At 31.3% G+C, this 17,500-nt stretch overlaps 1 protein-coding gene across 1 annotated transcript in view; it reads left to right on the top strand.

Annotated features, from left to right (window-relative positions):
• LOC136833241 (uncharacterized) overlaps nucleotides 1-17,500 on the top strand; it is a 474,008-nt gene that overhangs the window by 66,194 nt on the left and 390,314 nt on the right. Inside the window, exon 2 of the transcript XR_010851387.1 lies at nucleotides 955-1,028. The gene's annotated coding sequence lies outside the window, so the exon portion shown is untranslated. The remainder of the gene's footprint in view (nucleotides 1-954; nucleotides 1,029-17,500) is intronic.

Consider the following 17,500-nt stretch of genomic DNA (forward strand, 5'->3'; position numbering starts at 1 on the left):
ATATATATATATAATTATGTATATATATATATATATATATTTCTGTGTATGCCTCTTAGTGAAAATCACAACACTAGTTTTAAGTCTTTAGAAATGTGCTTCATTCTTCTGATGCATTCTGTTTATTAATGGCCTTTTTTTTTTGTACCATTATATTTGAAAGCATGAAAATGTCATGCGGAAAATTGATGATAAGGTATGAATCTGCATTTATGAGAATATTAATCTCACAGAAGCATGGTTCGCTATTATGCATTAAAGTGGCTGCGCGAATCCTGAAAGCAATATTATTTATTTAATTTTTGCATTTATCGTTAATTTATTTATTTATATATTACACATTTTCTTATGTATTTTAGTGTTCATTTATGTTATTTATTTACCTATCTATGTATTTCCCGTTTTTTTTTTTATCTCTGCTCATTACTTGACATGTCTTTCTCATTCGTTACCTAATATACTTCAATATTTCTATTTTATAGTTCCTTCGTATCAAAATTATTTTCTTCGATTTAATTCACGACATTGCTTATTTTATAAGTCACATTTTATAAGTTTATCCTTACATTTATGAATTATTAATTATTCCCCTTCTCGGTACCCCCTTGATTCCCTCAACAGCTTTCTCACCTGTCGTACCTGCGTCCCTTTAAGGGACGTTCCTTGTCCACACTCTTCTTCTTCTTCTTCTTCTTCTTCTTTGTTCCCACGCCTTTAAAGCTCGGTGTTGTTGTTCCCTTTCGTTTTGTCCCCCGCCTCTCGATTTAGGTCGTGACCTGGATTCTCCCAGGTCGTTAACATTGCAAAAGGCATCGGTTCAAGAGGATGACACGAGACTCGGGATGTTATGAGGATTGCACAGTCACTTTTGGCATTGCTGTCGTAATACTGTTTGCTGAACAGTTGGTTATATATGTAATAGCATTATAATTATTTTTATCTGTTTTATTTCAGCTGAGGTTTCCTGGCGCGAGGCTCGGGATGTTACGAGGATTGCACAGTCACTTTTAGCATTGCTGTAATGTTTGGTGAGTGGTTGGTTATACAGTATATATATATATATATATATATATATATATATATATATATATATATATATATATATATATATATATATATATATATATATATATATATATATATATATATATATATATTATAAAGAACCTTTCTAAATAGACTCTGTAGCATGTGTGTGTGTGTGCGAATGTTTACAAACACAGTTATTTGGTAATAATGATCATAATTGTTTGAATTTAACAGCAAAAGAGCTACATGCAAAGAGATATAAGTGAACTATTACAAAAAATATAAATAATTAAAACGCTATATAGCATTTTAATTATTTATATTTTTTGTAACTGAAGTTGACTGAAATTCTTATCAGTAATGATGGTTTTGGAATCTGACTTGATTTTTTATTTTTTTTCTTGAAAAATCAGGAAATATTTATCTTTATTTGTCAGCAATGTTGGTTGTGGAATATGACCTGATTTATTTTTTAATCAGGAAATATTTATCTTTATTTTAGTTTTTTGTTGGTAAATTGGTCATTTCCCTGATAAACTGACCTCCCTGTTTTCAAAAAAAAAAAAACTCTCCATTTTATCAGTGCCATCTAGTGTCTTCTATCGAAAACTTTTAAATAATTGAAATTGTTTATCTTTGTGTGAAGTGAACATCTTCAAAAAAAAACCCGTAGCGGGTTAGTGCCGTCAGTGCGCCTCATGCGGTGCACTGTAGGCATTGCTTAAGGTTCTTTGCGGCGTGTCTTCGGCCCATAGCTGAAACCCTTTCGTTCCTTTTACTGTACCTCCTTTCACATTCCCTTTCTTCCGTCTTACTTTCCACCCTCTCCTGACAGTTGATTCATAATGACTGCTTTGAGGTTTTCCTTTTACCGTAAATCTCCGTTTCAGCGCTGAATGACCTCGTCGGTCCCAGTGCTTGGCGTTTGGCCTAAATTCTACGATCAGTTCAATTACGGGAAAAGGAGTTGGGAAGCTCCCAAGAACAGTACTGCTTTTGCTTGTAACTGTCTCCTGGCATAATTACCTACGTGGGGGCCTGACTTTTAAAACCTCTATAAATGTCAGCTTCATTTGAAACTGGTTTGTATTGAAAATAATGTTTTAATTCGTGTATGTCTGTGGATTTTGCAGAATTTTTTTTACAGTTTTTCTTTTAAGGAATTTCGTGCTGAGATAAAAGCTGTAATGAATTTTTTTTTCACTTTCGGTTTTTCAAACACCAGTTTTTTTTTAGAACATGTATAATGATTTTTTTAATTGTCAGTTTTCGAACTACTGTTGTTTTTTTTTTTTTTTTTTTTAGAAAATGTAATTTACTGGATTTCAATGGACTTCCTTCACGTTAATCTGTTCCAAATTTTATTTTGGATTTTTGTTTTATTTTTTCTTTTATTAAAAAGGACAATAGACCTGCTTATTCACTACCTTGTCACCCTCATTATTACTCATTAACCGCTCAAGCCCGATTCCTAAGGTCTCTTGCATATTTATTTACACATTGTGTTTCGGGATGCAGCCGCGATCCCATTCTTATGTCACCAAAGATAATCACCGGGAACTCAGGTGCACTGGCGGTCATCTTTCCAAGCTCCGACCAGAGCCAGTTTTGTGAGTAAGCAACCTAATGTCGTTATACAGCCCAGGCCTGAATGAAGGAGAAAGGAGGGGTAAAGCGAAAGAAATGATAGACACGCTCCTTGAAATGCGGGAGGTTATAGAATTCAGGGAATATCTTCAGGAGTGTAGAAGGTAACTGTAGATGTGGAAAGATGCTTAGGCAATTTACATTAGTTTGAATTGTTTGTCTGATTGAGCTAACACCGAGAAATTAAAATCACATAGATTAATTTATTGCTTCTTAGGAAATTGTTCGTTTTGTGCAATTTTTATTTCCAGTTTTCCTTTCTCTCTCTCTCTCTCTCTCTCTCTCTCTCTCTCTCTCTCTCTCTCTCTCTCTCTCTCTCTCTCCAGAAAATTCTTCTTCGGTCAGTTGTCCACTACCGTTAGCTGCTTTTCAACATCATTCCCGCTGCCTTTCATATGAGAGAGAGAGAGAGAGAGAGAGAGAGAGAGAGAGAGAAGACGTGACTTAAACCTTATCTTTCCGAGACGAGCCACACCCGTTACGTCGACCGCCTCCCCCCCCTCCTTTTTTCCCTCCCCCTCCTCCTCCTCCTCCTCCTCCTCCTCCTCCTCCTCCCCTGAAGATGAGCATCATGTCTGCACGCTCACCAGATGCTGAAAAATGTATTGGTGGAGGGGGGGAGAGGGGATGGAGTTGTGGGGAGGGGGACTTTTGGGACACTGTATGACCTCGACGCTGGAAAATATAAGGAACAGTTTCTTGGTCTCGTTTTTGGGCTGGGGTTGGGGGGTGGGGGGTTACCTGGTTGATGCTGGAGGTAGTGGTCAAATTTTGTTCTTAATTTTTTTTTTATTCTTTTGTTCTCTGTTCTTTTATTGTTTGAATGAAGTGGGTTAACCGCAGATGTTCTTTTTTTTTATTTATTTTTATTGGGTGTTAGTTCAGTTTGTTCAAGTTTTGGTGCTATGTATTTTTGGGGCTGAAGTATATACATATATATATATACACACATATATATACACACACACATATATATATATATATATATATATATATATATATATATATATATATATATATATATATATATACATACATACATATATGCATATATATATGTTTGTGTGTGAGTATGTGTGTGTAAACAGAAGTGCATGCCATGGCTCAGTGATAGAGCAGTGGGCTTACTTAAACTTGAAAGATCTACAGTACGACCTTGGCTTGCCTCTCCCCAGTCAACCCAGCTCCCGGCGGATAGGTAGTACCGTTAGCCCGTTCGAGAAAAAGGACACGTGGCTAGCGTCTTCATCCCTGGAGACATGCTGAGATAATAAAGAAGAAAACTGGTGAAAGATGATTGAGATGAGAAGTATTTATTATTTTCATTTGTGCATTCGTACGTTTTTTATAAAGTTTTCATTTTGCTATATTTGTTTTCGTTATAATTTTTATAGATATTTCAATACATTTCCGCGGCAAGTAGGTAGTTCCTTACGCTGACAACGAAGCAAGAATGAATGGTCTGAAATTACTATATATTTAAAAAAAAAACACTCTCCCTCACGCCAACTTTTTCCTAAAGCATTCGTTTAATGGCGTCACAGGAGCCTGAGCAAACTCACGAAAGTCACGCTTAAGTAAGATTATCGTTCTTTGTAATGTGGTGTTTTCGTGCGGCGTGAGTTTAGTACAGTTAACTCAAGTACAGTATGAGCGTAACAGAATGCGTAAGAAGGCTTTGATGAAACTGCTGTCCTAGTTTCTTTCTTCCTTGTGATGCAGTGTGTTTTTAAATACCTGCGTGTATGTGTATACTTATATATATATATAGATATATATATATATATATATATATATATATATATATATATATATATATATATATATATATATAATTATGTATATATATTATATACATATATATATATAAATATATGTTTATATATATATATATATATACACATATATATATTTATACTGACAAATGGGTTTATGTATCAGGGGAAAGCCATTTTTCTCCTGAAAGATTATAAATTCAGAGAAGGTCAGTAATGTCTTCTACTGTTGGTTTTGTAGAATCGAGAATAAGAAACATATGCAAGAAACCACCATAGGTTTATTAACACTAATCTTACAAACATCGTTTCATATTTTATATTTTAGTCATGCTGGACCATTCGTCTACGCCTAGCAATTACTTTCGCTCTTAAGAATTTTACACGCTATTTTTCACCAGTCCATTTTCTCCCGTTCCCTCTACATGATCCAGGCACTTCAGCAGATGTTGTTCCTTTTAATTCGAGCCTGTTTTCAGCCCCTCAGAGTCCTCCAAAACCTCGGGTTCTCGTCACCGTAGGGGGCTAGTGACGTCAGTGCACCTCACGCTGTGCACTGTAGGCATTGTTTAAGGTTCTTTGCAACGTCCCTTCGGCCCGTAGCTGCTTCCCTCTTCATCCCTTTTACTGTACCTCCATTCATATTCTCTTTCGTCCATCTCGCTTTCCACCTTCTCCTAACAATTGTTTCATAGTGCAACTGTGAGGTTTTCCTCATGTTACACCTTTCAAACCTTTTTACTCTCAATTTCCGTTTCAGCACTAAATGGCCTCATAGGTCCCAGCGCTTGGCCTTTGGCGTAAATTTTATATTTTATTGATTCGGTTTCTCGTCCTTTTAACACCACTTTCTGAAACACCTTTTTTCTCAATCGTTTCCTTTTTATTAATTTATATTTTTCCGCTTATTTATTATCATTTAGGACCTTTCATTTTACTCGTGGTTTTCATCATTTATCAGTTATTAGTCAAGCATTCTTTGTAAATACTTTTCATTTTTTTTTATTCATGCATTATCATTTTCTTCATCGTTCCTTTGTCCTTTTGAGGTTTCTCTTCAAATAGATATTTTCTCATTCTTGTATATCCTTTTGAATGCATTTATACAGTGAATGTAAAGTACTCTTATCTTCATTGATTCATTTCTTATTCAGAAGTTTGTTTCTTTTTTCTCTATCATGTTTACTCATCCATTCATTCACTCACTCATCCACTCATTCCTCCATTCATTCAGTATTCCATTCGTTTATTCATACTTCCATTCATTCATGCATTCATTCTTTCATCCATTCATTCTTCCATTTATTCATCCACTCTTTCATTCGTCGTCCAATAATTCATTCTTTCGTTCATCCATCCATTCTTTCATTCATTCATTCATTCATTCATTCATTCATTCATTCATCCGTTTATTCATTCTATCAACTATTCATTCTTCCATGTATTCATTCTTTCATTCATTCATATAATCATTCTCCCATTCCCTTTTTCCATTCATTATTTCATTCATCCATCCATTCTTCCATTCATTCATTCATCCATTCATCCGCCTATTCATTCTTCCATGTATTCATTCATTCATTCATCCATTCATTCATTTCTTCATCCATTCATTCTTCCATTCCCCTTTTCCATTCATCCAGTCCTTTTTTTTCATATATATTTGGTACACACCAATATGTCGTTTGACTCGCGAGTTGCTCATCCATAATTGATTTATCTTCAATGAAACTCGTCCCGGAGGAATTCAGTCTCTCTCTCTCTCTCTCTCTCTCTCTCTCTGTTGTTCCAGAGTGAGTGTTCAATATCTGCATTTTTATGTCTTTGTTTTTGTGCTTATCAAATCTGTCCTCTGAACAAATATGAGAAATAATTTGTTCGCCTGATGTTTGAAATAATAATAATAATAATGTGTGTGTATTATTATTATTATTATTATTATTATTATTATTATTATCAACGAAAAATATTTTTATTGTTTTTATTATTATTATTATCATAATCATCATCATCATTCAACGAAAATTATTATTATTATTATTATTATTATTATTATTATTATTATTATTATTATTATTATTATTATTATTATTATCAGTGAATTTTCTAGCGACCTTGTCGTCGGTACCTGTCCAGCCGCATTCCAAACGATCACCCAAATATCAAGTTACGTAACAAATTGAATGTCGCCTGTTTAACTGATAAATAAAATTTTATTCTTATTTGATTCGTTTTTCTTTTTATTTAAGTAATTATTATTTTAATCGAATGCTTATTTATCTGTCATTTACGTAATAATTGTGCGATAAGCATTACGCCTTAATCAGTTCATTTTATATTTCTTTTTTTGATAATTGCCATTAGTTATGTATACGTTTTATTTTTATATTTTTTCATTCCTACTTTGCGTTCGTGCGTAACGTACTTTTATTCTAAGGGGAAGGTTGAATATCTACTTAATTCAGCATTTCGTAATGTTACTTCTTATTATCTAATGTTTTATTTTTTTTGGCCGAAGCATTTTACCCGTTCTCTCTCTCTCTCTCTCTCTCTCTCTCTCTCTCTCTCTCTCTCTATTGTTCCAGAGTGCGTGTTCAATATCTGCAATTTTATGTCTGTTTTTATGCTTATTAAATCTGTCCTGTGAACAAATATGAGAAATAATTTGTTCGCCTGATATTGTAATAATAATAATAATAATAATAATTAATATTATTATTATTATTATTATTATTATTATTATTATTATTATCAACGAAAAATATTATTTTTATTATTTTTATTATCATCATCATCATCATTCAACGAAAATTATTATTATATTATTGTTCTATTGAAATATTATTGCTGCTTCAGCTGCATTTATTTTGTAGAAGACTTTTTCTATTTTCATATTGCGGACTTCTCTTGGTGGTGCGTGCTAACAACTCTTCTATATTTTGTCATTCATGGGAAAAAGTCAAATCTGGATTCTCTTCTTTATATATTCTATACAGTTGGTTCTATACAATTTGTATAGAACCAGCTGTATAAATATATAAAATGAATCAGATTTTGACTTTTCCTGGCGAATGACAATGAGTTGTCAACACACACCTCCACTGGAAGAGAAGTCCGCAATAACAGAAAATAGAAAAGTCTTCTACAAATAAATGCAGCTGAAGCAGCTAATAATATTCAATAGAATTCTATTTAAAAGAGGGTCTGCTGCCAAATTATTATTATTATTATTATTATTATTATTATTATTATTATTATTATTATTATTATTATTATTATTATTATTAGTGAATTTTCTAATATATATATATATGTATATATATATATACACACGTGTGTTTGTGTGTGTGTGTGTGCATGCGTGGTATCATGTTGACATCTCCGCGTTTACGGCGAGGTATTTTCTTGCGTGTATAAATCGCAGGGCTCGGAATGCATCAAGTCACGTCACTCTTAGATGAAAGTGCAAATGTTTTCTTCTCGTCAGGCACACCAGTCACTGAAGCGGAAATTTTTCGAGTCATTCAAAAAAGGAAAAGATTAAGAAGACCAACAAAGTTCAAGATTAAGGTCAAGTTGAAACCAGAGGCAGGGAGAGAATTTTGGACAGGTGGACGTGTGGCTCCCTGTTTTTATTGTGTGTATGTATATGTATATGTATATATATATATATAAATTATACATATGTATATATATTATAAATATAATATACATATATACATATATCTTATGTATATTATATATATGTGTGTGTGTTTACATATATATGTACGTACTGTATATATAAAATATAATCTATATAAATATATATATTAATATACATATGTATACATATATATATATATATATATATATATATATATATATATATATATATTATGGTCTCCCTTGCCTATCTCTGTATATTTGTATGTCTTTCTCCTCGCCCTTCAATTGTTTAGGGTGAGTCAATGACTGATTGATTGATTGACTGATATAAACTGGCGTTACACCTGATGTGGCCATCGAGGCCGAAGCGTTATGTACCGTGACTAATTGGAAATTAAGATTACAGTTAGACAAGCCTTTCAGCGTTGCTAAGGTAACGCCTTCATACCACTCGAAATTATTATATTGGAAAAATGAGTAGATGTCGAATTAGTAGATGGTTTTTTAATAATAAATTAATGGATATGTAAATATATATATATATATATATATATATATATATATATATTTATATATATAATATATATATGTATATGTTATTTATATAAATATATATACAGTATATATATATTTATATATAAATATACATATATATATTTATATATATAAATTATACATACAGTATATATACAATACATATATAGCCATTAATTTATTCTGTATATATATGTATATATATATATATGTATATATATATATATATATATATATATATATATATATATATATATATATATATATATATATATATATATATAAACACACATAGAGAAAGAGAAAGCTTTTATATAACATTTGTCAGTCTTTTCTTTCAGTGTTTATGTATGTATGTATGTATGTATGTATGCATGTATATGTGCGCATGTACGTATTTAGGTAAGCATGCACGCATGTATTTTCGAAATCCAGTTTAAACTGAACGACATTTCAAGATGCGTTGATCCCATGAACGGTTATGTCAACAAGAGGTCGCACTTCTGTGTTGAAACAGCTCGCCATCGTGTTAGTTCTATCACTCCTCCTCCTCCTCCTCCTCCTCCTCCTCCTCCTCCCTCCTCACCTCCTCCCCTCCTCCTCCTCCTCCTCCTCCACATCTTCCCAATATCCACCAAACTGTTTAGATTCTCTTCCCACCCCCGCCCCTCCCCTGAAGACTTTGCGCCGTAACTCCCAAAGGCATGAACCTTCTTGACGATTACTGACTTGTTAACACAGTTAACTGGCGTCTTCATCGTTTCACCTCCCTCCCTCTCTCTTACCCCTTCCCTTCCCCTTCCCTTCCCCTTCCCTTCCCCCTTCCCTTCCTTCCCCTTCCCTTCCCCTTCCCCAGTAACTGTCTTTCAGTTTGATGAATGAATTAGAATGGGAAATGATTTCTCCTCTGTAACTTCTCAAACATTTAATTATTATTATTATTATTATTATTATTATTATTATTATTATTATTATTATTATTCAGAAGTTGAACCCTATTCATAATGGAACAAGCCCACCAAAGGGACCACCGACTTGAAATTCAAGCTTCCAAAGAGTATGGCGTTCATTAGGAAGAATTGAGAGGAGGTAAAGGAAAATACAGAAAGAAGAGATCTCGGTTATTAAAAGAAAAAAAAATAAATTAATGAAAATGTATTAAAATGCAAGGAGAATAGCATTAGGGTAGCAACGCATTGCATCTCCTCAGTTCCAGAGGTCCTTTGTTCCTCACACCATTGGACTGTGGAACAGCCTCCCTTCAGAGGATGATGCGCAATTGGAACTTCATCTGTTTATTAGTTTTATTTTTTTCTTTTTTAATAAGTGGGATCTCTTTCTTTTGTATTTCCTTATACCTCCTCTTATATTTCCCTAATGATCATAATATTCTTTGGAAGTTTGAATTTCAAGACAATGGCCCCTGTGGTGGGCTTGTTCCATATGAATAGGTTTCGTCTTCTGAATAATAATAATAATAATAATAATAATAATAATAATAATAATAATAATAATAATAATAATATTCTTTTTGGGAGCTTGAATTTTTCAAGTCAGTGACCCTGGTGGAGCTTTTCCATATGACCAAGGTTCATCTTCTGTATAATAATAATAATAATAATAATAATAATAATGATAATAATAATAATAATAATAATAATATAATATTCTTTGGAAGCTTGAATTTTTTCAATTCCAGTGGGCCCATATGAATAGGTTGAAGCTTGTTCCATATGAATATAGGGTTCAACTTCTGAATAATAATAATAATAATAATAATAATAATAATAATATAATAATAATAATAATAATATTCTTTGGAAACTTGAATTTTTGAAGTCAGTGGCCTAATGGTGAGCTTGTTCCATATGAATAGGGTTCAGCTTCCGAATAATAATAATAATAATAATAATAATAATAATAATAATAATAATAATAATAATAATAATAATAATAATAATAATAATAATAATAACTGAACTATTGAATAATAATAATAATAATAATAATAAGCTCTTTAATAATAATAACGCAGCTGGGTCGTGTAACAAGCAGATAGATGTTCATGAGTGTGTTTGATGGAGTCATGTATTATGTCCTGGGTATTTCTGGGTCGGCCTCGGGCGATTGTTCAGTGGCCTCGGGTTATTCGTGAGGCATTCATTACCCCCTGAAGTGGGATCGAGGTCAGTGGGTATGATTTACTCGACCCAAAATCTCATAACGTTCCCGAATCAGAAGACCCGGTAGTAGATTATTCGCTTTGAAACACAGCATTATGAACGCTTTCCGTGTCTCTCTCTCTCTCTCTCTCTCTCTCTCTCTCTCTCTCTCTCTCTCTCTCTCCTGGGTATATTTATAACGTCTCCCCATTCCCTAAACGCCACTGTAATTCCTTGTAACAAAACTCATCACTAACACGCCTACAGCCTTCTTGTAACTTACTTCTGATCTCTCCACATGTTCGTGCCCTGTTGATCTTTCTTACAGTTATCCTCTCCCCCAGAAGTGAAATGATTTGCTGCCAGTCGTATAACAGTGATCCGGAAGGCATTAGTATTGGTGTAGTCATTTTGGATAGGAGGCTGTACCCCAGGAAAAACAAGACTTTATTGATCGATCTTCATTAATCTGGCACAAGGCTCTCGCTACATGGTTGCTTGCATTGGTAAGCTCTGTGGCTGATGGTTTTAAGTAATGGATGATACCTCGTGTTACCATCACCTCCAAGCTTCAAGTATACAGTACTTGCAAGGTTTATCAATTAGTTTTTCCAGAGTAGTATGTACTGTTCGTAAGTCTTCTTGTATAAACAAGAGATAATAAACTAATGCTACATATTTCATGTCTCAAGATCTACCATTGTTAGAAAACTGGAAGACTGTTCGCCTCTGTGGGTTAAGTAGCCTCATGAGAAACAGGTTAAGGTATATTTTAGAAGTGAGTATATAAGGAGAGTACTAAACATAATGTAATCTAGAGCATATATTATATGCATGTTGAGTAATATTTATTTATCAGTATTTCCTATTTTCTCATCTATTTTTTTTGGAGGGGTGGGCGTTTCACATGCAGGTTAGCTTATTTTGCAGAGGCATGCTTTGCATGTTCATGACCCTGTAGACTTGTTTCATAATAATAATAATAATAATAATAATAATAATTCAATCATCACATAACTTTTGATTGCAAAAATGTTCATAGTATAGACGGTATTAAGAGATACTTCCTTCTGTCACTCAAAATTCGCTGATATATATTTGCTCTTAGCCAAAATTTTCCATATTTATTAGTAGTTATTTTTTTATATATTCATTTAAATACTTATACAGATTTATATATATATTTTTATAAATAATATATATACATATATATATATAAATAATATATATACATATATATATATATATATTTATATATATATATATATATATATATATATATATATATATATATATACACACACACACATACTTTCCAAAAAAATAAATAAAGGATCACCACACCTGGTCTCCCCCAAATTGAAGCATCATTCTCTCTCTCTCTCTCTCTCTCTCTCTCTCTCTCTCTCTCTCTCTCTCTCCCCGTCGCCTTGCCCCTCGAGCGGTGAAGATAACGGACGCAATTACGGTGCTTGGTGACTTCCTTCGGTCCGGCCTCCCACGAATGGCACGTTATAATCACCGTTCAGTGTTTGCCTTCGCTCACATGGAAGGCTGTTTTTTTTTTTTTTTTTTTTTTTTTGAAGGTTTGTTTTTCTCGTTTTAATTTTTTTTTTTTTTTGGGTTTTGTTTTTTCGATTTAGGTTTTTTTTATTTGCAGTTTTGTTTTTCGTTTTAAGTTTTTTGCAGTTTGTTTTTCTCGTTTTAAATTTTTTTTTATTTGTAGCTTTGTTTTCCAGTTTTAAGTTTTTGCAGTTTTGTTTTTCTCGGTTTAAGTTTTTTTCAGTTTTGTTTTTCTCGTTTTAAGTTTTTTATTTGCAGTTTTATTTTTCTCGTTTTAAGTTTTTTTTTTGCAGCTTTTTTTCGTTTTAAGTTTTTTTATTTGCAGTTATGCTTTTCGTTTTAAGTTTTTTTGCAGTTTTTTTTTTTCATTTTAATTTTTTTTGTAGTTTGTTTTTCTCGTTTTAAGTTTTTTTTATTTTAAGTTTTGTTCTTCTCGTTTTAGGTTTGTTTTTATGGAAGGATTTTTCATCAAGGCTTTGTTTTTAATTGGCGATGTTTATTTTGAACATTTTTTCTCGGTTCGATTTTGAATTTTTCTACCAGACTCTTTTTATTGATGATGTTTATTTTCTTTGAGTTTATATTGAATTTTCCTTACAGGCTTTTTTTTATTCGTGGTGTTTATTTTGTTTGAATTTATTTTGAATTTTCTCATTTATTTTGATCTTGTTTGATTTCGTTTTGAATTTTTCTTTCAGTTTTCTTCGTGATGTATATATATATATATATATATATATATATATATATATATATATATATATATATATATATATATATATATATATATATATATATATATATATATATATATATATATATATATATATATATATAAACAGATACAATACATATGTATATATATATATATATATATATATATATCTATATATATATACTTTTATCTTATATATTTATATATACTATATTTAATATCAGATATATATACTCTGTATAGTAAATTTATGTTATGACTGACTCTTTTTTTTATCTTTCTCATTTTAACACTTTGAATTCTAATTTCCTTAGTATATTCAAAAACAGATACAAAACGCACGTATCAACTTCAGACATTTATAAAACCTTTATTTTCTTTGTATGATAACACTTTGATGTTGCGTCAGAAATTATAGGTTTTCCTTTAACCTATGACATACTGCCTGTATATATTGACCTTTAATCCTGTAATTAGTAAAATAAAACATAAAGACAATATCTATATTGGACGAAAGTGTAGCAAAAATAAAAGTAAGCTTATATTTGAAGACAATTTTTTTTTCTTTACTCAGTTTAAGAGATCTTAGGACGACTTCATTGTATTTTGACACTGGTAAATATGCATGGTTATATTCATGCATGTATACCCGTCAGTATATATATATACATATATACATATATATGTATATATATACATATATATATACCTGTATTAGTAAAATGTATGGATCAATATCTATATTAGTATTATACCTGTGTCAGTAAAAATAATATATTATACCTGTGACATATATAAAATACAATATATTTCTTCTTTATGTCAGGAAATTTAGCCACGATATATAGGTAGTATTTGTAAAAAAATAAAACATAAAAACATTATACTCGTATAATTGAAATATATATATATAATACGGCATATATATATATATATATATATATATATATATATATATATATATATATATATATATATATATATATATATATATATATATATATATATATATATATATATATATAAAACAAATATATATATTTCCTCTCGATATTTCGGTGAAAGTCGGACAGAATTCCCCATATAAAAAAAAAAATAGGGTTTTCGTCACTGTCGGGACGACGCATAGTGAGCGAGGCGTGGCAGGACCAGAGGTCATTTGCGCTGTGAAATTTGGGTGTCAGCGTGTAAAACCTTCCCGTGGAAATCAAGGTTTTGACAAAAGGACCCTTTATAGCCGTTGCTAATTACATGTCTGTAAATACACCACATATATATTTAGGTGTATGAAATACTATTGCCAACACTTATATATATATATATATATATATATATATATATATATATATATATATATATATATATATATATATAACTACAGGTAGGGCCAACTTTAATAATATGGATTATAAAGACGAAATATATATATATTTGTACAAATATATTTCTTCTTTATAATCAAAGTATTGCTATATATATATATATATATATATAAATATATATATATATATATATATATATATATATATATATATATATATATTTATATATATATATATATATATATATATATATATATATATATATATATATATATATATATATATATACTATATATATATATGTATGAATACAATGTGTAACCGTGTACATGCTTTGTACTTTCATGCTCATATGTACATTTTTGTGCTTAGCAACACTATTGATAGTGGCGATGATGATGCGGGTGATGACACTGTTGCACCATCAGCATCATAATTCTCAAAGTAAAGTAGTAATAAAGGTGATAATGATAACGCATAACAGGATGACGATTATTTTCGTAGATTACGGCGTCCTATTCATGATTGTTATCATTTATATTCTTTTGTTGTTTTAAATTTAAAATGCTCACTGTTATTTTTCGTAAAAGAATGTAGTGTTTGAAAGTATATTCCGGTATTTAAACCAGTGCGTTATTTTTTTGTATATTTGTAATGTGCACTTCAAGGATAATTGGTCAACAAAGGGAAAATGAATCAACCTAATGAATTCAGGCAAACAGAGATGGTCTGGACATGTCCTTCGAATAACCCACGAGAGCTTGGTATACGCGATAGCGTCAGTTGTTTTAAATTTAAAATCTAGTGGACGTCAAAAAGACCTAGTGTTTATTGATTTGGAGTTGGACCAATTTGAATGTGCTTCAAGGAGAATTGAGGAGGAGAAGACAGGGAGGAGGAGAGGCTTTAGTGGTCTGGAAATCTTAGTATATTAACGAGGCTTCATCTGAGATGGAGTGGGAGCTCAGTGGAAGACAAAGCACAGGAAAGGCATGATGATGATGATGAGGAGAAGGAGGAGGAGGAGGATCAAAAGGAGGAGATAATAACTTTAAGTAACAATTTAGTATGTTCAAAACCCACTCCTTTTTTATTTTTTCTCCTTGCATTGGTAATTCAATCAATCAACAGAGTTTTGAAAATAAATAACACTTTATCATTCTATATTTATTTGTATTTTTATATTGTATCAATTTATTTGTATCTTATATATTGTATCAACATGAATTTCATTCTTTCGAGGAGTTTCTACTCAATGAATATATCGGGTGTCCGTGACCACGGTAATTGTGGCGCTATTCTATCAAAGGATGTTAAAAAACTCGAAAAAAATGTCAAATTTTTTATAACGTTATCATTCCATATTTATTTATATTTTATATAGTGTGTCAGTACGAATTTTATTCTTTCGAGGATTTTTCCTCAGTGAACATATCGGGCGTCAATGACCACGGTTATTGTGACGCTATTTTATCAGTGGACATTAAAACACTCGGAAAAATTTTAAAAAGTATTTTGTAATCTCGTCATTCCATATTTATTTCTATTTTAAATATTGTATCAGTTCGAATTTTATTCTTTCGAGGACCACGGTTATCGTGACGCTATTTTCCGGGGACGTTGAAAAAAAAACAGAAAAAATTAAAAAATTATTTTGTAACCTTATCATTCCATATTTGTTTGTATTTTATACATTTTATCAATACAAATTTTATTCTTTCGAGGACCACGGTTATTGTGACGTTATTTTGTCAAAGGACGTTAAAAAAAAAGAACAAAATTATTTTATATAACCTTTTGCCCTATTAGAGGCTGCTGGTCCTCTTCTCTGGCGCTCGAGACGAAACCATTTAAAACTGTTCTTTTATTTTCTCTCTTTGAAGGTTCGTGACGAAAGGACGGCCGGGGGAGAAACGGTCAGTGTAATTGTAACGGTTGGTTGGTAGGAGAGAGAGAGAGAGAGAGAGAGAGAGAGAGAGAGAGAGAGAGAGAGAGAGAGAGAGAGATTGATTACGATTCTTCAGCTGGTAATGTTTACCTTATTTTCATATGTACTGAAATATATGTTTTATAAGACAGACAGGCTGTAATGTTAGGGTCCCTTTTTATTCACCTTTCTCATTGGTTTCTGTTATGGGACAGTCATCTGTGATTACAAATTGGTGAAAATTTATATACATATATGCATATATATAGATGCAGACATAGTGTATATAAATATATATATATATATATATATATATATATATATATATATATATATATATATATATATATAATACAGTATATATATATACATATATGAGTATGTATAATTCATCATGAAATACAAAACATTGTAGGCTATATCATATATGAATACTGCCAGCCGATTGGACGAGCCTGAATACCTAAAATATAAATAAGTAAGGCCATGCTTTCATAGTTCAGTGACCCAAACTCCATTCGAAAAGAACAAGAGATTAACCTTCAGTTCTTTTATATGAATATATATATTTATATATATATTTTTTTATCTGTCTACACAGACCAATAAGGATTTCCCTTACTCATTTTTCGTAGGATCCTTCTCGGGATTCCAGTAATCCTGAGAAGGATTTTCTCTTTTGTTGTCATTTTTGTCTGTCATTTTGTCATTTTGTCAGTTGGTCATTTAATTATTATCAATGTTAATAATCTCTTTGATTGTGAGTTCAAGAGATGTCATTTTCGAATGAGGGTCCTTTTCTTTGTTGAGCCATGTCTTCGTTATTATCTTCTCTCTATTTTGTTTTCCTTTTTTTAATAAATTTTCTCTGGTCTTTTAGGCTCGTTCTGTGCGAATGTTAGTTAATATTAATAATAATTGTGACAATAATAATACCTAGGATACTTGAAGCGACCAAAATCTATCTGTTCATGTACTCGATTGGACTGCGTGTTAAAATGACAGTTGTGTATCCTATTTCGTCATGTGTTGATCCACTTGATTTGCCAGATGCTCCTTAAAAAGCATCTCTCTCTCTCTCTCTCTCTCTCTCTCTCTCTCTCTCTGTATTCTGGGTATGGTGTATTGTTGGCCGAAATATTACTGATATTCCTTAAAACACATTCTTTCTCTCTCTCTCT

The sequence above is a fragment of the Macrobrachium rosenbergii genome, chromosome 51, assembly GCF_040412425.1.
Source record: "Macrobrachium rosenbergii isolate ZJJX-2024 chromosome 51, ASM4041242v1, whole genome shotgun sequence".
Lineage (NCBI taxonomy): Eukaryota > Metazoa > Arthropoda > Malacostraca > Decapoda > Palaemonidae > Macrobrachium > Macrobrachium rosenbergii.